Raw genomic sequence first — 18,180 nt, forward strand, 5'->3', positions numbered from 1 at the left:
GTAAAATCTAAAAAAACGCAAACGGACAACGAAAAAAGGGGGTGCAACACGAGGACTTCCCAGGGGGTCACCCATCCTAGTACTACTCTCGCCCAAGCACGCTTAACTGCGGAGTTCTGATGGGATCCGGTGCATTAGTGCTGGTATGATCGCACCCGAAATACTATCCATGTTTATTGTTTTTATGTGTTACAAGACGCAGAACCTCCTTTGTTTTGGTACGCGGGGCGTGGGACCCACGTGACCGATCGGCTCCGTTCCAAAAATACGAAAAGCATCAACCATGAACCGGAGGGCACCCGAGCATAGAAATAGCAAGAAAGAAAGGAAAAAAAGCAAAAAAACCGCACGTAAAATCTAAAAAAACGCAGGACTTCCCAGGGGGTCACCCATCCTAATACTACTCTCGCCCAAGCACGCTTAACTGCGGAGTTCTGATGGGATCCGGTGCATTAGTGCTGGTATGATCGCACCCGAAATACTATCCATGTTTATTGTTTTTATGTGTTACAAGACGCAGAACCTCCTTTGTTTTGGTACGCGGGGCGTGGGACCCACGTGACCGATCGGCTCCGTTCCAAAAATACGAAAAGCATCAACCATGAACCGGAGGGCACCCGAGCATAGAAATAGCAAGAAAGAAAGGAAAAAAAGCAAAAAAACCGCACGTAAAATCTAAAAAAACGCAAACGGACAACGAAAAAGGGGGGGTGCAACACGAGGACTTCCCAGGGGGTCACCCATCCTAGTACTACTCTCGCCCAAGCACGCTTAACTGCGGAGTTCTGATGGGATCCGGTGCATTAGTGCTGGTATGATCGCACCCGAAATACTATCCATGTTTATTGTTTTTATGTGTTACAAGACGCAGAACCTCCTTTGTTTTGGTACGCGGGGCGTGGGACCCACGTGACCGATCGGCTCCGTTCCAAAAATACGAAAAGCATCAACCATGAACCGGAGGGCACCCGAGCATAGAAATAGCAAGAAAGAAAGGAAAAAAAGCAAAAAAACCGCACGTAAAATCTAAAAAAACGCAGGACTTCCCAGGGGGTCACCCATCCTAATACTACTCTCGCCCAAGCACGCTTAACTGCGGAGTTCTGATGGGATCCGGTGCATTAGTGCTGGTATGATCGCACCCGAAATACTATCCATGTTTATTGTTTTTATGTGTTACAAGACGCAGAACCTCCTTTGTTTTGGTACGCGGGGCGTGGGACCCACGTGACCGATCGGCTCCGTTCCAAAAATACGAAAAGCATCAACCATGAACCGGAGGGCACCCGAGCATAGAAATAGCAAGAAAGAAAGGAAAAAAAGTAAAAAAACCGCACGTAAAATCTAAAAAAACGCAAACGGACAACGAAAAAGAGGGGTGCAACACGAGGACTTCCCAGGGGGTCACCCATCCTAGTACTACTCTCGTCCAAGCACGCTTAACTGCGGAGTTCTGATGGGATCCGGTGCATTAGTGCTGGTATGATCGCACCCGAAATACTATCCATGTTTATTGTTTTTATGTGTTACAAGACGCAGAACCTCCTTTGTTTTGGTACGCGGGGCGTGGGACCCACGTGACCGATCGGCTCCGTTCCAAAAATACGAAAAGCATCAACCATGAACCGGAGGGCACCCGAGCATAGAAATACCAAGAAAGAAAGGAAAAAAAGCAAAAAAACCGCACGTAAAATCTAAAAAAACGCAAACGGACAACGAAAAAGGGGGGTGCAACACGAGGACTTCCCAGGGGGTCACCCATCCTAGTACTACTCTCGCCCAAGCACGCTTAACTGCGGAGTTCTGATGGGATCCGGTGCATTAGTGCTGGTATGATCGCACCCGAAATACTATCCATGTTTATTGTTTTTATGTGTTACAAGACGCAGAACCTCCTTTGTTTTGGTACGCGGGGCGTGGGACCCACGTGACCGATCGGCTCCGTTCCAAAAATACGAAAAGCATCAACCATGAACCGGAGGGCACCCGAGCATAGAAATAGCAAGAAAGAAAGGAAAAAAAGCAAAAAAACCGCACGTAAAATCTAAAAAAACGCAGGACTTCCCAGGGGGTCACCCATCCTAATACTACTCTCGCCCAAGCACGCTTAAATGCGGAGTTCTGATGGGATCCGGTGCATTAGTGCTGGTATGATCGCACCCGAAATACTATCCATGTTTATTGTTTTTATGTGTTACAAGACGCAGAACCTCCTTTGTTTTGGTACGCGGGGCGTGGGACCCACGTGACCGATCGGCTCCGTTCCAAAAATACGAAAAGCATCAACCATGAACCGGAGGGCACCCGAGCATAGAAATAGCAAGAAAGAAAGGAAAAAAAGCAAAAAAACCGCACGTAAAATCTAAAAAAACGCAAACGGACAACGAAAAAGGGGGGGTGCAACACGAGGACTTCCCAGGGGGTCACCCATCCTAATACTACTCTCGCCCAAGCACGCTTAACTGCGGAGTTCTGATGGGATCCGGTGCATTAGTGCTGGTATGATCGCACCCGAAATACTATCCATGTTTATTGTTTTTATGTGTTACAAGACGCAGAACCTCCTTTGTTTTGGTACGCGGGGCGTGGGACCCACGTGACCGATCGGCTCCGTTCCAAAAATACGAAAAGCATCAACCATGAACCGGAGGGCACCCGAGCATAGAAATAGCAAGAAAGAAAGGAAAAAAAGCAAAAAAACCGCACGTAAAATCTAAAAAAACGCAAACGGACAACGAAAAAGGGGGGTGCAACACGAGGACTTCCCAGGGGGTCACCCATCCTAGTACTACTCTCGCCCAAGCACGCTTAACTGCGGAGTTCTGATGGGATCCGGTGCATTAGTGCTGGTATGATCGCACCCGAAATACTATCCATGTTTATTGTTTTTATGTGTTACAAGACGCAGAACCTCCTTTGTTTTGGTACGCGGGGCGTGGGACCCACGTGACCGATCGGCTCCGTTCCAAAAATACGAAAAGCATCAACCATGAACCGGAGGGCACCCGAGCATAGAAATAGCAAGAAAGAAAGGAAAAAAAGCAAAAAAACCGCACGTAAAATCTAAAAAAACGCAGGACTTCCCAGGGGGTCACCCATCCTAATACTACTCTCGCCCAAGCACGCTTAACTGCGGAGTTCTGATGGGATCCGGTGCATTAGTGCTGGTATGATCGCACCCGAAATACTATCCATGTTTATTGTTTTTATGTGTTACAAGACGCAGAACCTCCTTTGTTTTGGTACGCGGGGCGTGGGACCCACGTGACCGATCGGCTCCGTTCCAAAAATACGAAAAGCATCAACCATGAACCGGAGGGCACCCGAGCATAGAAATAGCAAGAAAGAAAGGAAAAAAAGCAAAAAAACCGCACGTAAAATCTAAAAAAACGCAAACGGACAACGAAAAAGAGGGGTGCAACACGAGGACTTCCCAGGGGGTCACCCATCCTAGTACTACTCTCGCCCAAGCACGCTTAACTGCGGAGTTCTGATGGGATCCGGTGCATTAGTGCTGGTATGATCGCACCCGAAATACTATCCATGTTTATTGTTTTTATGTGTTACAAGACGCAGAACCTCCTTTGTTTTGGTACGCGGGGCGTGGGACCCACGTGACCGATCGGCTCCGTTCCAAAAATACGAAAAGCATCAACCATGAACCGGAGGGCACCCGAGCATAGAAATAGCAAGAAAGAAAGGAAAAAAAGCAAAAAAACCGCACGTAAAATCTAAAAAAACGCAAACGGACAACGAAAAAGGGGGGTGCAACACGAGGACTTCCCAGGGGGTCACCCATCCTAGTACTACTCTCGCCCAAGCACGCTTAACTGCGGAGTTCTGATGGGATCCGGTGCATTAGTGCTGGTATGATCGCACCCGAAATACTATCCATGTTTATTGTTTTTATGTGTTACAAGACGCAGAACCTCCTTTGTTTTGGTACGCGGGGCGTGGGACCCACGTGACCGATCGGCTCCGTTCCAAAAATACGAAAAGCATCAACCATGAACCGGAGGGCACCCGAGCATAGAAATAGCAAGAAAGAAAGGAAAAAAAGCAAAAAAACCGCACGTAAAATCTAAAAAAACGCAGGACTTCCCAGGGGGTCACCCATCCTAATACTACTCTCGCCCAAGCACGCTTAACTGCGGAGTTCTGATGGGATCCGGTGCATTAGTGCTGGTATGATCGCACCCGAAATACTATCCATGTTTATTGTTTTTATGTGTTACAAGACGCAGAACCTCCTTTGTTTTGGTACGCGGGGCGTGGGACCCACGTGACCGATCGGCTCCGTTCCAAAAATACGAAAAGCATCAACCATGAACCGGAGGGCACCCGAGCATAGAAATAGCAAGAAAGAAAGGAAAAAAAGCAAAAAAACCGCACGTAAAATCTAAAAAAACGCAAACGGACAACGAAAAAGGGGGGGTGCAACACGAGGACTTCCCAGGGGGTCACCCATCCTAGTACTACTCTCACCCAAGCACGCTTAACTGCGGAGTTCTGATGGGATCCGGTGCATTAGTGCTGGTATGATCGCACCCGAAATACTATCCATGTTTATTGTTTTTATGTGTTACAAGACGCAGAACCTCCTTTGTTTTGGTACGCGGGGCGTGGGACCCACGTGACCGATCGGCTCCGTTCCAAAAATACGAAAAGCATCAACCATGAACCGGAGGGCACCCGAGCATAGAAATAGCAAGAAAGAAAGGAAAAAAAGCAAAAAAACCGCACGTAAAATCTAAAAAAACGCAAACGGACAACGAAAAAGGGGGGTGCAACACGAGGACTTCCCAGGGGGTCACCCATCCTAGTACTACTCTCGCCCAAGCACGCTTAACTGCGGAGTTCTGATGGGATCCGGTGCATTAGTGCTGGTATGATCGCACCCGAAATACTATCCATGTTTATTGTTTTTATGTGTTACAAGACGCAGAACCTCCTTTGTTTTGGTACGCGGGGCGTGGGACCCACGTGACCGATCGGCTCCGTTCCAAAAATACGAAAAGCATCAACCATGAACCGGAGGGCACTCGAGCATAGAAATAGCAAGAAAGAAAGGAAAAAAAGCAAAAAAACCGCACGTAAAATCTAAAAAAACGCAGGACTTCCCAGGGGGTCACCCATCCTAATACTACTCTCGCCCAAGCACGCTTAACTGCGGAGTTCTGATGGGATCCGGTGCATTAGTGCTGGTATGATCGCACCCGAAATACTATCCATGTTTATTGTTTTTATGTGTTACAAGACGCAGAACCTCCTTTGTTTTGGTACGCGGGGCGTGGGACCCACGTGACCGATCGGCTCCGTTCCAAAAATACGAAAAGCATCAACCATGAACCGGAGGGCACCCGAGCATAGAAATAGCAAGAAAGAAAGGAAAAAAAGCAAAAAAACCGCACGTAAAATCTAAAAAAACGCAAACGGACAACGAAAAAGAGGGGTGCAACACGAGGACTTCCCAGGGGGTCACCCATCCTAGTACTACTCTCGCCCAAGCACGCTTAACTGCGGAGTTCTGATGGGATCCGGTGCATTAGTGCTGGTATGATCGCACCCGAAATACTATCCATGTTTATTGTTTTTATGTGTTACAAGACGCAGAACCTCCTTTGTTTTGGTACGCGGGGCGTGGGACCCACGTGACCGATCGGCTCCGTTCCAAAAATACGAAAAGCATCAACCATGAACCGGAGGGCACCCGAGCATAGAAATAGCAAGAAAGAAAGGAAAAAAAGCAAAAAAACCGCACGTAAAATCTAAAAAAACGCAAACGGACAACGAAAAAGGGGGGTGCAACACGAGGACTTCCCAGGGGGTCACCCATCCTAGTACTACTCTCGCCCAAGCACGCTTAACTGCGGAGTTCTGATGGGATCCGGTGCATTAGTGCTGGTATGATCGCACCCGAAATACTATCCATGTTTATTGTTTTTATGTGTTACAAGACGCAGAACCTCCTTTGTTTTGGTACGCGGGGCGTGGGACCCACGTGACCGATCGGCTCCGTTCCAAAAATACGAAAAGCATCAACCATGAACCGGAGGGCACCCGAGCATAGAAATAGCAAGAAAGAAAGGAAAAAAAGCAAAAAAACCGCACGTAAAATCTAAAAAAACGCAGGACTTCCCAGGGGGTCACCCATCCTAATACTACTCTCACCCAAGCACGCTTAACTGCGGAGTTCTGATGGGATCCGGTGCATTAGTGCTGGTATGATCGCACCCGAAATACTATCCATGTTTATTGTTTTTATGTGTTACAAGACGCAGAACCTCCTTTGTTTTGGTACGCGGGGCGTGGGACCCACGTGACCGATCGGCTCCGTTCCAAAAATACGAAAAGCATCAACCATGAACCGGAGGGCACCCGAGCATAGAAATAGCAAGAAAGAAAGGAAAAAAAGCAAAAAAACCGCACGTAAAATCTAAAAAAACGCAAACGGACAACGAAAAAGGGGGGGTGCAACACGAGGACTTCCCAGGGGGTCACCCATCCTAGTACTACTCTCGCCCAAGCACGCTTAACTGCGGAGTTCTGATGGGATCCGGTGCATTAGTGCTGGTATGATCGCACCCGAAATACTATCCATGTTTATTGTTTTTATGTGTTACAAGACGCAGAACCTCCTTTGTTTTGGTACGCGGGGCGTGGGACCCACGTGACCGATCGGCTCCGTTCCAAAAATACGAAAAGCATCAACCATGAACCGGAGGGCACCCGAGCATAGAAATAGCAAGAAAGAAAGGAAAAAAAGCAAAAAAACCGCACGTAAAATCTAAAAAAACGCAAACGGACAACGAAAAAGGGGGGTGCAACACGAGGACTTCCCAGGGGGTCACCCATCCTAGTACTACTCTCGCCCAAGCACGCTTAACTGCGGAGTTCTGATGGGATCTGGTGCATTAGTGCTGGTATGATCGCACCCGAAATACTATCCATGTTTATTGTTTTTATGTGTTACAAGACGCAGAACCTCCTTTGTTTTGGTACGCGGGGCGTGGGACCCACGTGACCGATCGGCTCCGTTCCAAAAATACGAAAAGCATCAACCATGAACCGGAGGGCACCCGAGCATAGAAATAGCAAGAAAGAAAGGAAAAAAAGCAAAAAAACCGCACGTAAAATCTAAAAAAACGCAGGACTTCCCAGGGGGTCACCCATCCTAATACTACTCTCGCCCAAGCACGCTTAACTGCGGAGTTCTGATGGGATCCGGTGCATTAGTGCTGGTATGATCGCACCCGAAATACTATCCATGTTTATTGTTTTTATGTGTTACAAGACGCAGAACCTCCTTTGTTTTGGTACGCGGGGCGTGGGACCCACGTGACCGATCGGCTCCGTTCCAAAAATACGAAAAGCATCAACCATGAACCGGAGGGCACCCGAGCATAGAAATAGCAAGAAAGAAAGGAAAAAAAGCAAAAAAACCGCACGTAAAATCTAAAAAAACGCAAACGGACAACGAAAAAGAGGGGTGCAACACGAGGACTTCCCAGGGGGTCACCCATCCTAGTACTACTCTCGCCCAAGCACGCTTAACTGCGGAGTTCTGATGGGATCCGGTGCATTAGTGCTGGTATGATCGCACCCGAAATACTATCCATGTTTATTGTTTTTATGTGTTACAAGACGCAGAACCTCCTTTGTTTTGGTACGCGGGGCGTGGGACCCATGTGACCGATCGGCTCCGTTCCAAAAATACGAAAAGCATCAACCATGAACCGGAGGGCACCCGAGCATAGAAATAGCAAGAAAGAAAGGAAAAAAAACAAAAAAACCGCACGTAAAATCTAAAAAAACGCAAACGGACAACGAAAAAGGGGGGTGCAACACGAGGACTTCCCAGGGGGTCACCCATCCTAGTACTACTCTCGCCCAAGCACGCTTAACTGCGGAGTTCTGATGGGATCCGGTGCATTAGTGCTGGTATGATCGCACCCGAAATACTATCCATGTTTATTGTTTTTATGTGTTACAAGACGCAGAACCTCCTTTGTTTTGGTACGCGGGGCGTGGGACCCACGTGACCGATCGGCTCCGTTCCAAAAATACGAAAAGCATCAACCATGAACCGGAGGGCACCCGAGCATAGAAATAGCAAGAAAGAAAGGAAAAAAAGCAAAAAAACCGCACGTAAAATCTAAAAAAACGCAAACGGACAACGAAAAAGGGGGGTGCAACACGAGGACTTCCCAGGGGGTCACCCATCCTAGTACTACTCTCGCCCAAGCACGCTTAACTGCGGAGTTCTGATGGGATCCGGTGCATTAGTGCTGGTATGATCGCACCCGAAATACTATCCATGTTTATTGTTTTTATGTGTTACAAGACGCAGAACCTCCTTTGTTTTGGTACGCGGGGCGTGGGACCCACGTGACCGATCGGCTCCGTTCCAAAAATACGAAAAGCATCAACCATGAACCGGAGGGCACCCGAGCATAGAAATAGCAAGAAAGAAAGGAAAAAAAGCAAAAAAACCGCACGTAAAATCTAAAAAAACGCAAACGGACAACGAAAAAGAGGGGTGCAACACGAGGACTTCCCAGGGGGTCACCCATCCTAGTACTACTCTCGCCCAAGCACGCTTAACTGCGGAGTTCTGATGGGATCCGGTGCATTAGTGCTGGTATGATCGCACCCGAAATACTATCCATGTTTATTGTTTTTATGTGTTACAAGACGCAGAACCTCCTTTGTTTTGGTACGCGGGGCGTGGGACCCACGTGACCGATCGGCTCCGTTCCAAAAATACGAAAAGCATCAACCATGAACCGGAGGGCACCCGAGCATAGAAATAGCAAGAAAGAAAGGAAAAAAAACAAAAAAAACCGCACGTAAAATCTAAAAAAACGCAAACGGACAACGAAAAAGGGGGGTGCAACACGAGGACTTCCCAGGGGGTCACCCATCCTAGTACTACTCTCGCCCAAGCACGCTTAACTGCGGAGTTCTGATGGGATCCGGTGCATTAGTGCTGGTATGATCGCACCCGAAATACTATCCATGTTTATTGTTTTTATGTGTTACAAGACGCAGAACCTCCTTTGTTTTGGTACGCGGGGCGTGGGACCCACGTGACCGATCGGCTCCGTTCCAAAAATACGAAAAGCATCAACCATGAACCGGAGGGCACCCGAGCATAGAAATAGCAAGAAAGAAAGGAAAAAAAGCAAAAAAACCGCACGTAAAATCTAAAAAAACGCAAACGGACAACGAAAAAGGGGGGTGCAACACGAGGACTTCCCAGGGGGTCACCCATCCTAGTACTACTCTCGCCCAAGCACGCTTAACTGCGGAGTTCTGATGGGATCCGGTGCATTAGTGCTGGTATGATCGCACCCGAAATACTATCCATGTTTATTGTTTTTATGTGTTACAAGACGCAGAACCTCCTTTGTTTTGGTACGCGGGGCGTGGGACCCACGTGACCGATCGGCTCCGTTCCAAAAATACGAAAAGCATCAACCATGAACCGGAGGGCACCCGAGCATAGAAATAGCAAGAAAGAAAGGAAAAAAAGCAAAAAAACCGCACGTAAAATCTAAAAAAACGCAGGACTTCCCAGGGGGTCACCCATCCTAATACTACTCTCGCCCAAGCACGCTTAACTGCGGAGTTCTGATGGGATCCGGTGCATTAGTGCTGGTATGATCGCACCCGAAATACTATCCATGTTTATTGTTTTTATGTGTTACAAGACGCAGAACCTCCTTTGTTTTGGTACGCGGGGCGTGGGACCCACGTGACCGATCGGCTCCGTTCCAAAAATACGAAAAGCATCAACCATGAACCGGAGGGCACCCGAGCATAGAAATAGCAAGAAAGAAAGGAAAAAAAGCAAAAAAACCGCACGTAAAATCTAAAAAAACGCAAACGGACAACGAAAAAGGGGGGGTGCAACACGAGGACTTCCCAGGGGGTCACCCATCCTAGTACTACTCTCGCCCAAGCACGCTTAACTGCGGAGTTCTGATGGGATCCGGTGCATTAGTGCTGGTATGATCGCACCCGAAATACTATCCATGTTTATTGTTTTTATGTGTTACAAGACGCAGAACCTCCTTTGTTTTGGTACGCGGGGCGTGGGACCCACGTGACCGATCGGCTCCGTTCCAAAAATACGAAAAGCATCAACCATGAACCGGAGGGCACCCGAGCATAGAAATAGCAAGAAAGAAAGGAAAAAAAGCAAAAAAACCGCACGTAAAATCTAAAAAAACGCAGGACTTCCCAGGGGGTCACCCATCCTAATACTACTCTCGCCCAAGCACGCTTAACTGCGGAGTTCTGATGGGATCCGGTGCATTAGTGCTGGTATGATCGCACCCGAAATACTATCCATGTTTATTGTTTTTATGTGTTACAAGACGCAGAACCTCCTTTGTTTTGGTACGCGGGGCGTGGGACCCACGTGACCGATCGGCTCCGTTCCAAAAATACGAAAAGCATCAACCATGAACCGGAGGGCACCCGAGCATAGAAATAGCAAGAAAGAAAGGAAAAAAAGCAAAAAAACCGCACGTAAAATCTAAAAAAACGCAAACGGACAACGAAAAAGAGGGGTGCAACACGAGGACTTCCCAGGGGGTCACCCATCCTAGTACTACTCTCGCCCAAGCACGCTTAACTGCGGAGTTCTGATGGGATCCGGTGCATTAGTGCTGGTATGATCGCACCCGAAATACTATCCATGTTTATTGTTTTTATGTGTTACAAGACGCAGAACCTCCTTTGTTTTGGTACGCGGGGCGTGGGACCCACGTGACCGATCGGCTCCGTTCCAAAAATACGAAAAGCATCAACCATGAACCGGAGGGCACCCGAGCATAGAAATAGCAAGAAAGAAAGGAAAAAAAGCAAAAAAACCGCACGTAAAATCTAAAAAAACGCAAACGGACAACGAAAAAGGGGGGTGCAACACGAGGACTTCCCAGGGGGTCACCCATCCTAGTACTACTCTCGCCCAAGCACGCTTAACTGCGGAGTTCTGATGGGATCCGGTGCATTAGTGCTGGTATGATCGCACCCGAAATACTATCCATGTTTATTGTTTTTATGTGTTACAAGACGCAGAACCTCCTTTGTTTTGGTACGCGGGGCGTGGGACCCACGTGACCGATCGGCTCCGTTCCAAAAATACGAAAAGCATCAACCATGAACCGGAGGGCACCCGAGCATAGAAATAGCAAGAAAGAAAGGAAAAAAAGCAAAAAAACCGCACGTAAAATCTAAAAAAACGCAGGACTTCCCAGGGGGTCACCCATCCTAATACTACTCTCGCCCAAGCACGCTTAACTGCGGAGTTCTGATGGGATCCGGTGCATTAGTGCTGGTATGATCGCACCCGAAATACTATCCATGTTTATTGTTTTTATGTGTTACAAGACGCAGAACCTCCTTTGTTTTGGTACGCGGGGCGTGGGACCCACGTGACCGATCGGCTCCGTTCCAAAAATACGAAAAGCATCAACCATGAACCGGAGGGCACCCGAGCATAGAAATAGCAAGAAAGAAAGGAAAAAAAGCAAAAAAACCGCACGTAAAATCTAAAAAAACGCAAACGGACAACGAAAAAGGGGGGGTGCAACACGAGGACTTCCCAGGGGGTCACCCATCCTAGTACTACTCTCGCCCAAGCACGCTTAACTGCGGAGTTCTGATGGGATCCGGTGCATTAGTGCTGGTATGATCGCACCCGAAATACTATCCATGTTTATTGTTTTTATGTGTTACAAGACGCAGAACCTCCTTTGTTTTGGTACGCGGGGCGTGGGACCCACGTGACCGATCGGCTCCGTTCCAAAAATACGAAAAGCATCAACCATGAACCGGAGGGCACCCGAGCATAGAAATAGCAAGAAAGAAAGGAAAAAAAGCAAAAAAACCGCACGTAAAATCTAAAAAAACGCAAACGGACAACGAAAAAGGGGGGTGCAACACGAGGACTTCCCAGGGGGTCACCCATCCTAGTACTACTCTCGCCCAAGCACGCTTAACTGCGGAGTTTTGATGGGATCCGGTGCATTAGTGCTGGTATGATCGCACCCGAAATACTATCCATGTTTATTGTTTTTATGTGTTACAAGACGCAGAACCTTCTTTGTTTTGGTACGCGGGGCGTGGGACCCACGTGACCGATCGGCTCCGTTCCAAAAATACGAAAAGCATCAACCATGAACCGGAGGGCACCCGAGCATAGAAATAGCAAGAAAGAAAGGAAAAAAAGCAAAAAAACCGCACGTAAAATCTAAAAAAACGCAGGACTTCCCAGGGGGTCACCCATCCTAGTACTACTCTCGCCCAAGCACGCTTAACTGCGGAGTTCTGATGGGATCCGGTGCATTAGTGCTGGTATGATCGCACCCGAAATACTATCCATGTTTATTGTTTTTATGTGTTACAAGACGCAGAACCTCCTTTGTTTTGGTACGCGGGGCGTGGGACCCACGTGACCGATCGGCTCCGTTCCAAAAATACGAAAAGCATCAACCATGAACCGGAGGGCACCCGAGCATAGAAATAGCAAGAAAGAAAGGAAAAAAAGCAAAAAAACCGCACGTAAAATCTAAAAAAACGCAAACGGACAACGAAAAAGAGGGGTGCAACACGAGGACTTCCCAGGGGGTCACCCATCCTAGTACTACTCTCGCCCAAGCACGCTTAACTGCGGAGTTCTGATGGGATCCGGTGCATTAGTGCTGGTATGATCGCACCCGAAATACTATCCATGTTTTATTGTTTTTATGTGTTACAAGACGCAGAACCTCCTTTGTTTTGGTACGCGGGGCGTGGGACCCACGTGACCGATCGGCTCCGTTCCAAAAATACGAAAAGCATCAACCATGAACCGGAGGGCACCCGAGCATAGAAATAGCAAGAAAGAAAGGAAAAAAAGCAAAAAAACCGCACGTAAAATCTAAAAAAACGCAAACGGACAACGAAAAAGGGGGGTGCAACACGAGGACTTCCCAGGGGGTCACCCATCCTAGTACTACTCTCGCCCAAGCACGCTTAACTGCGGAGTTCTGATGGGATCCGGTGCATTAGTGCTGGTATGATCGCACCCGAAATACTATCCATGTTTATTGTTTTTATGTGTTACAAGACGCAGAACCTCCTTTGTTTTGGTACGCGGGGCGTGGGACCCACGTGACCGATCGGCTCCGTTCCAAAAATACGAAAAGCATCAACCATGAACCGGAGGGCACCCGAGCATAGAAATAGCAAGAAAGAAAGGAAAAAAAGCAAAAAAACCGCACGTAAAATCTAAAAAAACGCAAACGGACAACGAAAAAGGGGGGTGCAACACGAGGACTTCCCAGGGGGTCACCCATCCTAGTACTACTCTCGCCCAAGCACGCTTAACTGCGGAGTTCTGATGGGATCCGGTGCATTAGTGCTGGTATGATCGCACCCGAAATACTATCCATGTTTATTGTTTTTATGTGTTACAAGACGCAGAACCTCCTTTGTTTTGGTACGCGGGGCGTGGGACCCACGTGACCGATCGGCTCCGTTCCAAAAATACGAAAAGCATCAACCATGAACCGGAGGGCACCCGAGCATAGAAATTGCAAGAAAGAAAGGAAAAAAAGCAAAAAAACCGCACGTAAAATCTAAAAAAACGCAGGACTTCCCAGGGGGTCACCCATCCTAATACTACTCTCGCCCAAGCACGCTTAACTGCGGAGTTCTGATGGGATCCGGTGCATTAGTGCTGGTATGATCGCACCCGAAATATTATCCATGTTTATTGTTTTTATGTGTTACAAGACGCAGAACCTCCTTTGTTTTGGTACGCGGGGCGTGGGACCCACGTGACCGATCGGCTCCGTTCCAAAAATACGAAAAGCATCAACCATGAACCGGAGGGCACCCGAGCATAGAAATAGCAAGAAAGAAAGGAAAAAAAGCAAAAAAACCGCACGTAAAATCTAAAAAAACGCAAACGGACAACGAAAAAGGGGGGGTGCAACACGAGGACTTCCCAGGGGGTCACCCATCCTAGTACTACTCTCGCCCAAGCACGCTTAACTGCGGAGTTCTGATGGGATCCGGTGCATTAGTGCTGGTATGATCGCACCCGAAATACTATCCATGTTTATTGTTTTTATGTGTTACAAGACGCAGAACCTCCTTTGTTTTGGTACGCGGGGCGTGGGACCCACGTGACCGATCGGCTCCGTTCCAAAAATACGAAAAGCATCAACCATGAACCGGAGGGCACCCGAGCATAGAAATAGCAAGAAAGAAAGGAAAAAAAGCAAAAAAACCGCACGTAAAATCTAAAAAAACGCAAACGGACAACGAAAAAGGGGGGTGCAACACGAGGACTTCCCAGGGGGTCACCCATCCTAGTACTACTCTCGCCCAAGCACGCTTAACTGCGGAGTTCTGATGGGATCCGGTGCATTAGTGCTGGTATGATCGCACCCGAAATACTATCCATGTTTATTGTTTTTATGTGTTACAAGACGCAGAACCTCCTTTGTTTTGGTACGCGGGGCGTGGGACCCACGTGACCGATCGGCTCCGTTCCAAAAATACGAAAAGCATCAACCATGAACCGGAGGGCACCCGAGCATAGAAATAGCAAGAAAGAAAGGAAAAAAAGCAAAAAAACCGCACGTAAAATCTAAAAAAACGCAGGACTTCCCAGGGGGTCACCCATCCTAATACTACTCTCGCCCAAGCACGCTTAACTGCGGAGTTCTGATGGGATCCGGTGCATTAGTGCTGGTATGATCGCACCCGAAATACTATCCATGTTTATTGTTTTTATGTGTTACAAGACGCAGAACCTCCTTTGTTTTGGTACGCGGGGCGTGGGACCCACGTGACCGATCGGCTCCGTTCCAAAAATACGAAAACCATCAACCATGAACCGGAGGGCACCCGAGCATAGAAATAGCAAGAAAGAAAGGAAAAAAAGCAAAAAAACCGCACGTAAAATCTAAAAAAACGCAAACGGACAACGAAAAAGGGGGGTGCAACACGAGGACTTCCCAGGGGGTCACCCATCCTAGTACTACTCTCGCCCAAGCACGCTTAACTGCGGAGTTCTGATGGGATCCGGTGCATTAGTGCTGGTATGATCGCACCCGAAATACTATCCATGTTTATTGTTTTTATGTGTTACAAGACGCAGAACCTCCTTTGTTTTGGTACGCGGGGCGTGGGACCCACGTGACCGATCGGCTCCGTTCCAAAAATACGAAAAGCATCAACCATGAACCGGAGGGCACCCGAGCATAGAAATAGCAAGAAAGAAAGGAAAAAAAGCAAAAAAACCGCACGTAAAATCTAAAAAAACGCAAACGGACAACGAAAAAGGGGGGTGCAACACGAGGACTTCCCAGGGGGTCACCCATCCTAGTACTACTCTCGCCCAAGCACGCTTAACTGCGGAGTTCTGATGGGATCCGGTGCATTAGTGCTGGTATGATCGCACCCGAAATACTATCCATGTTTATTGTTTTTATGTGTTACAAGACGCAGAACCTCCTTTGTTTTGGTACGCGGGGCGTGGGACCCACGTGACCGATCGGCTCCGTTCCAAAAATACGAAAAGCATCAACCATGAACCGGAGGGCACCCGAGCATAGAAATAGCAAGAAAGAAAGGAAAAAAAGCAAAAAAACCGCACGTAAAATCTAAAAAAACGCAGGACTTCCCAGGGGGTCACCCATCCTAATACTACTCTCGCCCAAGCACGCTTAACTGCGGAGTTCTGATGGGATCCGGTGCATTAGTGCTGGTATGATCGCACCCGAAATACTATCCATGTTTATTGTTTTTATGTGTTACAAGACGCAGAACCTCCTTTGTTTTGGTACGCGGGGCGTGGGACCCACGTGACCGATCGGCTCCGTTCCAAAAATACGAAAAGCATCAACCATGAACCGGAGGGCACCCGAGCATAGAAATAGCAAGAAAGAAAGGAAAAAAAGCAAAAAAACCGCACGTAAAATCTAAAAAAACGCAAACGGACAACGAAAAAGAGGGGTGCAACACGAGGACTTCCCAGGGGGTCACCCATCCTAGTACTACTCTCGCCCAAGCACGCTTAACTGCGGAGTTCTGATGGGATCCGGTGCATTAGTGCTGGTATGATCGCACCCGAAATACTATCCATGTTTATTGTTTTTATGTGTTACAAGACGCAGAACCTCCTTTGTTTTGGTACGCGGGGCGTGGGACCCACGTGACCGATCGGCTCCGTTCCAAAAATACGAAAAGCATCAACCATGAACCGGAGGGCACCCGAGCATAGAAATAGCAAGAAAGAAAGGAAAAAAAGCAAAAAAACCGCACGTAAAATCTAAAAAAACGCAAACGGACAACGAAAAAGGGGGGTGCAACACGAGGACTTCCCAGGGGGTCACCCATCCTAGTACTACTCTCGCCCAAGCACGCTTAACTGCGGAGTTCTGATGGGATCCGGTGCATTAGTGCTGGTATGATCGCACCCGAAATACTATCCATGTTTATTGTTTTTATGTGTTACAAGACGCAGAACCTCCTTTGTTTTGGTACGCGGGGCGTGGGACCCACGTGACCGATCGGCTCCGTTCCAAAAATACGAAAAGCATCAACCATGAACCGGAGGGCACCCGAGCATAGAAATAGCAAGAAAGAAAGGAAAAAAAGCAAAAAAACCGCACGTAAAATCTAAAAAAACGCAGGACTTCCCAGGGGGTCACCCATCCTAATACTACTCTCACCCAAGCACGCTTAACTGCGGAGTTCTGATGGGATCCGGTGCATTAGTGCTGGTATGATCGCACCCGAAATACTATCCATGTTTATTGTTTTTATGTGTTACAAGACGCAGAACCTCCTTTGTTTTGGTACGCGGGGCGTGGGACCCACGTGACCGATCGGCTCCGTTCCAAAAATACGAAAAGCATCAACCATGAACCGGAGGGCACCCGAGCATAGAAATAGCAAGAAAGAAAGGAAAAAAAGCAAAAAAACCGCACGTAAAATCTAAAAAAACGCAAACGGACAACGAAAAAGGGGGGGTGCAACACGAGGACTTCCCAGGGGGTCACCCATCCTAGTACTACTCTCGCCCAAGCACGCTTAACTGCGGAGTTCTGATGGGATCCGGTGCATTAGTGCTGGTATGATCGCACCCGAAATACTATCCATGTTTATTGTTTTTATGTGTTACAAGACGCAGAACCTCCTTTGTTTTGGTACGCGGGGCGTGGGACCCACGTGACCGATCGGCTCCGTTCCAAAAATACGAAAAGCATCAACCATGAACCGGAGGGCACCCGAGCATAGAAATAGCAAGAAAGAAAGGAAAAAAAGCAAAAAAACCGCACGTAAAATCTAAAAAAACGCAGGACTTCCCAGGGGGTCACCCATCCTAATACTACTCTCGCCCAAGCACGCTTAACTGCGGAGTTCTGATGGGATCCGGTGCATTAGTGCTGGTATGATCGCACCCGAAATACTATCCATGTTTATTGTTTTTATGTGTTACAAGACGCAGAACCTCCTTTGTTTTGGTACGCGGGGCGTGGGACCCACGTGACCGATCGGCTCCGTTCCAAAAATACGAAAAGCATCAACCATGAACCGGAGGGCACCCGAGCATAGAAATAGCAAGAAAGAAAGGAAAAAAAGCAAAAAAACCGCACGTAAAATCTAAAAAAACGCAAACGGACAACGAAAAAGAGGGGTGCAACACGAGGACTTCCCAGGGGGTCACCCATCCTAGTACTACTCTCGCCCAAGCACGCTTAACTGCGGAGTTCTGATGGGATCCGGTGCATTAGTGCTGGTATGATCGCACCCGAAATACTATCCATGTTTATTGTTTTTATGTGTTACAAGACGCAGAACCTCCTTTGTTTTGGTACGCGGGGCGTGGGACCCACGTGACCGATCGGCTCCGTTCCAAAAATACGAAAAGCATCAACCATGAACCGGAGGGCACCCGAGCATAGAAATAGCAAGAAAGAAAGGAAAAAAAGCAAAAAAACCGCACGTAAAATCTAAAAAAACGCAAACGGACAACGAAAAAGGGGGGTGCAACACGAGGACTTCCCAGGGGGTCACCCATCCTAGTACTACTCTCGCCCAAGCACGCTTAACTGCGGAGTTCTGATGGGATCCGGTGCATTAGTGCTGGTATGATCGCACCCGAAATAC

At 48.0% G+C, this 18,180-nt stretch overlaps 38 non-coding genes and 16 pseudogenes across 38 annotated transcripts; all 54 read right to left on the bottom strand.

The window, feature by feature from the left end:
- Positions 1 to 38: 38 nt before the first annotated feature.
- LOC145082413 (5S ribosomal RNA) lies at positions 39 to 157 on the bottom strand. Its single transcript, XR_013696930.1, has one exon. It is a non-coding gene; the product is annotated as a 5S ribosomal RNA (ribosomal RNA).
- Positions 158 to 357: 200 nt separating this feature from the next.
- Positions 358 to 475, bottom strand: LOC145079787 (5S ribosomal RNA; annotated as a pseudogene).
- Positions 476 to 707: 232 nt separating this feature from the next.
- On the bottom strand, positions 708 to 826 carry LOC145082424 (5S ribosomal RNA). Its single transcript, XR_013696941.1, has one exon. It is a non-coding gene; the product is annotated as a 5S ribosomal RNA (ribosomal RNA).
- A 200-nt stretch (positions 827 to 1,026) lies between these two features.
- Positions 1,027 to 1,144, bottom strand: LOC145079788 (5S ribosomal RNA; annotated as a pseudogene).
- Positions 1,145 to 1,375: 231 nt separating this feature from the next.
- On the bottom strand, positions 1,376 to 1,494 carry LOC145083339 (5S ribosomal RNA). Its single transcript, XR_013697813.1, has one exon. It is a non-coding gene; the product is annotated as a 5S ribosomal RNA (ribosomal RNA).
- Positions 1,495 to 1,725: 231 nt separating this feature from the next.
- On the bottom strand, positions 1,726 to 1,844 carry LOC145082436 (5S ribosomal RNA). Its single transcript, XR_013696952.1, has one exon. It is a non-coding gene; the product is annotated as a 5S ribosomal RNA (ribosomal RNA).
- Positions 1,845 to 2,044: 200 nt separating this feature from the next.
- Positions 2,045 to 2,162, bottom strand: LOC145080309 (5S ribosomal RNA; annotated as a pseudogene).
- Positions 2,163 to 2,394: 232 nt separating this feature from the next.
- LOC145083810 (5S ribosomal RNA) lies at positions 2,395 to 2,513 on the bottom strand. The gene has a single exon (XR_013698270.1). It is a non-coding gene; the product is annotated as a 5S ribosomal RNA (ribosomal RNA).
- Positions 2,514 to 2,744: 231 nt separating this feature from the next.
- Positions 2,745 to 2,863, bottom strand: LOC145082448 (5S ribosomal RNA). Its single transcript, XR_013696963.1, has one exon. It is a non-coding gene; the product is annotated as a 5S ribosomal RNA (ribosomal RNA).
- A 200-nt stretch (positions 2,864 to 3,063) lies between these two features.
- Positions 3,064 to 3,181, bottom strand: LOC145079789 (5S ribosomal RNA; annotated as a pseudogene).
- A 231-nt stretch (positions 3,182 to 3,412) lies between these two features.
- On the bottom strand, positions 3,413 to 3,531 carry LOC145082461 (5S ribosomal RNA). Its single transcript, XR_013696975.1, has one exon. It is a non-coding gene; the product is annotated as a 5S ribosomal RNA (ribosomal RNA).
- A 231-nt stretch (positions 3,532 to 3,762) lies between these two features.
- Positions 3,763 to 3,881, bottom strand: LOC145082472 (5S ribosomal RNA). The gene has a single exon (XR_013696986.1). It is a non-coding gene; the product is annotated as a 5S ribosomal RNA (ribosomal RNA).
- A 200-nt stretch (positions 3,882 to 4,081) lies between these two features.
- LOC145079790 (5S ribosomal RNA) lies at positions 4,082 to 4,199 on the bottom strand (annotated as a pseudogene).
- A 232-nt stretch (positions 4,200 to 4,431) lies between these two features.
- LOC145083845 (5S ribosomal RNA) lies at positions 4,432 to 4,550 on the bottom strand. The gene has a single exon (XR_013698303.1). It is a non-coding gene; the product is annotated as a 5S ribosomal RNA (ribosomal RNA).
- A 231-nt stretch (positions 4,551 to 4,781) lies between these two features.
- Positions 4,782 to 4,900, bottom strand: LOC145082484 (5S ribosomal RNA). The gene has a single exon (XR_013696997.1). It is a non-coding gene; the product is annotated as a 5S ribosomal RNA (ribosomal RNA).
- Positions 4,901 to 5,100: 200 nt separating this feature from the next.
- On the bottom strand, positions 5,101 to 5,218 carry LOC145079791 (5S ribosomal RNA; annotated as a pseudogene).
- A 231-nt stretch (positions 5,219 to 5,449) lies between these two features.
- On the bottom strand, positions 5,450 to 5,568 carry LOC145082496 (5S ribosomal RNA). Its single transcript, XR_013697008.1, has one exon. It is a non-coding gene; the product is annotated as a 5S ribosomal RNA (ribosomal RNA).
- Positions 5,569 to 5,799: 231 nt separating this feature from the next.
- Positions 5,800 to 5,918, bottom strand: LOC145082508 (5S ribosomal RNA). Its single transcript, XR_013697019.1, has one exon. It is a non-coding gene; the product is annotated as a 5S ribosomal RNA (ribosomal RNA).
- A 200-nt stretch (positions 5,919 to 6,118) lies between these two features.
- On the bottom strand, positions 6,119 to 6,236 carry LOC145080179 (5S ribosomal RNA; annotated as a pseudogene).
- A 232-nt stretch (positions 6,237 to 6,468) lies between these two features.
- On the bottom strand, positions 6,469 to 6,587 carry LOC145082520 (5S ribosomal RNA). The gene has a single exon (XR_013697030.1). It is a non-coding gene; the product is annotated as a 5S ribosomal RNA (ribosomal RNA).
- A 231-nt stretch (positions 6,588 to 6,818) lies between these two features.
- On the bottom strand, positions 6,819 to 6,937 carry LOC145083768 (5S ribosomal RNA). The gene has a single exon (XR_013698229.1). It is a non-coding gene; the product is annotated as a 5S ribosomal RNA (ribosomal RNA).
- Positions 6,938 to 7,137: 200 nt separating this feature from the next.
- LOC145079793 (5S ribosomal RNA) lies at positions 7,138 to 7,255 on the bottom strand (annotated as a pseudogene).
- A 231-nt stretch (positions 7,256 to 7,486) lies between these two features.
- Positions 7,487 to 7,605, bottom strand: LOC145082532 (5S ribosomal RNA). The gene has a single exon (XR_013697042.1). It is a non-coding gene; the product is annotated as a 5S ribosomal RNA (ribosomal RNA).
- A 231-nt stretch (positions 7,606 to 7,836) lies between these two features.
- Positions 7,837 to 7,955, bottom strand: LOC145082544 (5S ribosomal RNA). The gene has a single exon (XR_013697053.1). It is a non-coding gene; the product is annotated as a 5S ribosomal RNA (ribosomal RNA).
- A 231-nt stretch (positions 7,956 to 8,186) lies between these two features.
- Positions 8,187 to 8,305, bottom strand: LOC145082556 (5S ribosomal RNA). Its single transcript, XR_013697064.1, has one exon. It is a non-coding gene; the product is annotated as a 5S ribosomal RNA (ribosomal RNA).
- Positions 8,306 to 8,536: 231 nt separating this feature from the next.
- Positions 8,537 to 8,655, bottom strand: LOC145082568 (5S ribosomal RNA). The gene has a single exon (XR_013697076.1). It is a non-coding gene; the product is annotated as a 5S ribosomal RNA (ribosomal RNA).
- A 232-nt stretch (positions 8,656 to 8,887) lies between these two features.
- LOC145082581 (5S ribosomal RNA) lies at positions 8,888 to 9,006 on the bottom strand. Its single transcript, XR_013697088.1, has one exon. It is a non-coding gene; the product is annotated as a 5S ribosomal RNA (ribosomal RNA).
- A 231-nt stretch (positions 9,007 to 9,237) lies between these two features.
- On the bottom strand, positions 9,238 to 9,356 carry LOC145082592 (5S ribosomal RNA). The gene has a single exon (XR_013697099.1). It is a non-coding gene; the product is annotated as a 5S ribosomal RNA (ribosomal RNA).
- Positions 9,357 to 9,556: 200 nt separating this feature from the next.
- Positions 9,557 to 9,674, bottom strand: LOC145079794 (5S ribosomal RNA; annotated as a pseudogene).
- A 232-nt stretch (positions 9,675 to 9,906) lies between these two features.
- Positions 9,907 to 10,025, bottom strand: LOC145082604 (5S ribosomal RNA). The gene has a single exon (XR_013697110.1). It is a non-coding gene; the product is annotated as a 5S ribosomal RNA (ribosomal RNA).
- A 200-nt stretch (positions 10,026 to 10,225) lies between these two features.
- On the bottom strand, positions 10,226 to 10,343 carry LOC145079795 (5S ribosomal RNA; annotated as a pseudogene).
- A 231-nt stretch (positions 10,344 to 10,574) lies between these two features.
- LOC145082616 (5S ribosomal RNA) lies at positions 10,575 to 10,693 on the bottom strand. Its single transcript, XR_013697122.1, has one exon. It is a non-coding gene; the product is annotated as a 5S ribosomal RNA (ribosomal RNA).
- Positions 10,694 to 10,924: 231 nt separating this feature from the next.
- LOC145082627 (5S ribosomal RNA) lies at positions 10,925 to 11,043 on the bottom strand. Its single transcript, XR_013697134.1, has one exon. It is a non-coding gene; the product is annotated as a 5S ribosomal RNA (ribosomal RNA).
- A 200-nt stretch (positions 11,044 to 11,243) lies between these two features.
- LOC145079796 (5S ribosomal RNA) lies at positions 11,244 to 11,361 on the bottom strand (annotated as a pseudogene).
- Positions 11,362 to 11,593: 232 nt separating this feature from the next.
- Positions 11,594 to 11,712, bottom strand: LOC145082639 (5S ribosomal RNA). Its single transcript, XR_013697145.1, has one exon. It is a non-coding gene; the product is annotated as a 5S ribosomal RNA (ribosomal RNA).
- Positions 11,713 to 11,943: 231 nt separating this feature from the next.
- LOC145084692 (5S ribosomal RNA) lies at positions 11,944 to 12,062 on the bottom strand. The gene has a single exon (XR_013699125.1). It is a non-coding gene; the product is annotated as a 5S ribosomal RNA (ribosomal RNA).
- A 200-nt stretch (positions 12,063 to 12,262) lies between these two features.
- LOC145079359 (5S ribosomal RNA) lies at positions 12,263 to 12,380 on the bottom strand. The gene has a single exon (XR_013694877.1). It is a non-coding gene; the product is annotated as a 5S ribosomal RNA (ribosomal RNA).
- A 231-nt stretch (positions 12,381 to 12,611) lies between these two features.
- LOC145082650 (5S ribosomal RNA) lies at positions 12,612 to 12,730 on the bottom strand. Its single transcript, XR_013697156.1, has one exon. It is a non-coding gene; the product is annotated as a 5S ribosomal RNA (ribosomal RNA).
- A 232-nt stretch (positions 12,731 to 12,962) lies between these two features.
- Positions 12,963 to 13,081, bottom strand: LOC145082662 (5S ribosomal RNA). Its single transcript, XR_013697167.1, has one exon. It is a non-coding gene; the product is annotated as a 5S ribosomal RNA (ribosomal RNA).
- A 231-nt stretch (positions 13,082 to 13,312) lies between these two features.
- Positions 13,313 to 13,431, bottom strand: LOC145082674 (5S ribosomal RNA). Its single transcript, XR_013697178.1, has one exon. It is a non-coding gene; the product is annotated as a 5S ribosomal RNA (ribosomal RNA).
- Positions 13,432 to 13,631: 200 nt separating this feature from the next.
- Positions 13,632 to 13,749, bottom strand: LOC145079797 (5S ribosomal RNA; annotated as a pseudogene).
- Positions 13,750 to 13,981: 232 nt separating this feature from the next.
- Positions 13,982 to 14,100, bottom strand: LOC145082686 (5S ribosomal RNA). Its single transcript, XR_013697189.1, has one exon. It is a non-coding gene; the product is annotated as a 5S ribosomal RNA (ribosomal RNA).
- A 231-nt stretch (positions 14,101 to 14,331) lies between these two features.
- On the bottom strand, positions 14,332 to 14,450 carry LOC145082698 (5S ribosomal RNA). The gene has a single exon (XR_013697201.1). It is a non-coding gene; the product is annotated as a 5S ribosomal RNA (ribosomal RNA).
- A 200-nt stretch (positions 14,451 to 14,650) lies between these two features.
- LOC145079798 (5S ribosomal RNA) lies at positions 14,651 to 14,768 on the bottom strand (annotated as a pseudogene).
- Positions 14,769 to 14,999: 231 nt separating this feature from the next.
- On the bottom strand, positions 15,000 to 15,118 carry LOC145082710 (5S ribosomal RNA). Its single transcript, XR_013697212.1, has one exon. It is a non-coding gene; the product is annotated as a 5S ribosomal RNA (ribosomal RNA).
- A 231-nt stretch (positions 15,119 to 15,349) lies between these two features.
- Positions 15,350 to 15,468, bottom strand: LOC145082721 (5S ribosomal RNA). Its single transcript, XR_013697223.1, has one exon. It is a non-coding gene; the product is annotated as a 5S ribosomal RNA (ribosomal RNA).
- A 200-nt stretch (positions 15,469 to 15,668) lies between these two features.
- Positions 15,669 to 15,786, bottom strand: LOC145079799 (5S ribosomal RNA; annotated as a pseudogene).
- A 231-nt stretch (positions 15,787 to 16,017) lies between these two features.
- LOC145082732 (5S ribosomal RNA) lies at positions 16,018 to 16,136 on the bottom strand. Its single transcript, XR_013697234.1, has one exon. It is a non-coding gene; the product is annotated as a 5S ribosomal RNA (ribosomal RNA).
- Positions 16,137 to 16,367: 231 nt separating this feature from the next.
- Positions 16,368 to 16,486, bottom strand: LOC145082744 (5S ribosomal RNA). Its single transcript, XR_013697245.1, has one exon. It is a non-coding gene; the product is annotated as a 5S ribosomal RNA (ribosomal RNA).
- A 200-nt stretch (positions 16,487 to 16,686) lies between these two features.
- Positions 16,687 to 16,804, bottom strand: LOC145080180 (5S ribosomal RNA; annotated as a pseudogene).
- A 232-nt stretch (positions 16,805 to 17,036) lies between these two features.
- On the bottom strand, positions 17,037 to 17,155 carry LOC145082755 (5S ribosomal RNA). The gene has a single exon (XR_013697256.1). It is a non-coding gene; the product is annotated as a 5S ribosomal RNA (ribosomal RNA).
- Positions 17,156 to 17,355: 200 nt separating this feature from the next.
- On the bottom strand, positions 17,356 to 17,473 carry LOC145079801 (5S ribosomal RNA; annotated as a pseudogene).
- A 231-nt stretch (positions 17,474 to 17,704) lies between these two features.
- Positions 17,705 to 17,823, bottom strand: LOC145082766 (5S ribosomal RNA). The gene has a single exon (XR_013697267.1). It is a non-coding gene; the product is annotated as a 5S ribosomal RNA (ribosomal RNA).
- A 231-nt stretch (positions 17,824 to 18,054) lies between these two features.
- Positions 18,055 to 18,173, bottom strand: LOC145082778 (5S ribosomal RNA). Its single transcript, XR_013697278.1, has one exon. It is a non-coding gene; the product is annotated as a 5S ribosomal RNA (ribosomal RNA).
- Positions 18,174 to 18,180: the final 7 nt, after the last annotated feature.

The sequence above is a fragment of the Lactuca serriola genome, chromosome 1, assembly GCF_051521515.1.
Source record: "Lactuca serriola cultivar US96UC23 chromosome 1, Lser_US96UC23_V15, whole genome shotgun sequence".
In the NCBI taxonomy this organism is placed as follows: Eukaryota; Viridiplantae; Streptophyta; class Magnoliopsida; order Asterales; family Asteraceae; genus Lactuca; species Lactuca serriola.